This window comes from Lactuca virosa, chromosome 2, assembly GCF_052849685.1.
Source record: "Lactuca virosa cultivar CGN04683 chromosome 2, Lactuca_virosa_CGN04683_v6, whole genome shotgun sequence".
NCBI classification, from domain to species: Eukaryota; Viridiplantae; Streptophyta; class Magnoliopsida; order Asterales; family Asteraceae; genus Lactuca; species Lactuca virosa.
This window is the reverse complement of record NC_136427.1, coordinates 299755942-299757930: the sequence shown is the minus strand read 5'-3', so window position 1 is coordinate 299757930 and position 1989 is coordinate 299755942.

Below are 1989 nucleotides of genomic sequence, written 5' to 3'. Positions count from 1 at the left end.
GATGAAAATAAACTTCGATTTTTTCAATTAAATCTATTAAAAACGCACCATAAATATTTTTTCTCGAGAAATTGACGATACTGTATTAAATAATGTTTTTACAAAATTTGGCAAAAAAATATAAGAATATATTATGATTTTTTTTCATATTTATATAAACAACTTCAATGACTATTATTGTAATAAATCTTTATTTATAAATTTGTCAAAAATATCATGTTTGTATCGTCGAACGTTTTTTTTTTAAGTTTTGTAATTTTTTTTTAAATTGTTTTATTAATAAAGTTGGAAAAAATATAAATTAAAAAAACTTAAAAAAATAAAGATATATATGTTTTTTTAGGCTAGAAGATGTCTCAATATGTTAGAAGACTCTAGTCCACATCTGCGCCAAGAAGAGGGCGCGCAGACATTTTTAGGTCTGCAGTCTTCAAAAAAACAAACAGTCTGCGAAGGCTAATGTCTGCGCGTGGTCTGCACGGAGCAGACAGAAGAGTCCACGCAGATCTGCAGACAAAAAACAAACATTACCTTATTGTTTCTAAGATTAGTGGGTGTGGTGACACACTTGTCAGGGTCAACATAGACGTCACGTCATATTTGTCATACTTTAGCCAAAACTTATCATTTACATGACGCAGGTTGCCACACTTGTTATGCTATTTTTTTAAATTAATATAGAAAATAAATATTTCAAACACATTATTTTTTTTTAAACTTAAATTTCATTAAACATAAAAGAAAAATACAATATATATATATATATATATATATATATATATATATATATATATATATATACATATACACACACACACACGTAGAAATCCAAATTACAAACCTAGAAATGTAAAAAAACGAAACCATGAAAATTAAAAAAGCGAAAGCTAGATGTTATTTTTTTTGCAAGCTCTTTTTTGGCTTTTATCGTCATTTCTCGTTCGTGTCCGGATAGCTCGTTTGTGGGTCTCGTTAAGATGGACATGACATGAGTTTTTTCTTTCTCTTGTGCAAGTTCCAAGTATCACTCCAAGGACGACTTCAAATTGTCCATTTTTGTTGTTAGTTGATCGAAGTCACCGGAAGTAGTTGTCGCCACTTTCGCCTTTCGCTTGGCTTGGACTCTTCCCATGGGACGGGTGGCTCTTGGAACCTCAATAGGCTTCTCTTCATTGAGGTCAATCCCGGCATTTTCATCTAACGATTGACTACGTGTCGTTTCGGATGTTTTGGTTCTTTTTGAAGAACCACGCGTAAAAGTTTTGAAAGAGTCGACATCTTGCCATTCTTTTTTTGACAATTTTACAATGTTCCAAACATGTAGAAATTTGAATGGTGCCTCTTTTTGATTCTGATATATTTCAAGAGCTTTTTGGAAAATGGTTTCGTCGTTTGCATCACTTTACCATTTTCGTTTCACACTCGAAAACACACCGTTAAACTCTGTCACCACTTTGTTGACATTTCGCCACTTTTAATAAACTTGGTCTTTTTTTTCGGGAATCACCAAGATTCATCTCGTTGAGAAAACGCCGCGTGATTTTTCGGAAGAAAGTTGGACAATCTTGGTTGTTTCCGATCACCGAATCTTCGGAAACATCCACCCAAGTACGAGCTAATGCCTTTTCTTCGGCTGGTGTCCATTGCTTTGGAACCGTCCTTCCACTTTTTTTTAGTTGTGGGCGATTCTCTTCCAGTTCCGATTCCGTTTCAGGGACGACTTCGGGTTCCGCTTGACTTGGAAATTGGGTTTGGGTTTCGAAATTCATTGGCGAGTCGGGAATATCATCAAATGGATTAAAGTCATTGTCCATTTGGGAAGAGAAATTCATGTGTGGTTGGTTTTGAAAATGGAGTTGCTTTTGAAATTGTGGTTGATTTTGGAATTGATGTTGGTTTTGGTATTGTGCTTGACCTTGAAATGGGTAATATACTCCATCAAAGTGTAAATTTGGTGGATAATAAATAGGCCGATCTCGTTGATTTTGA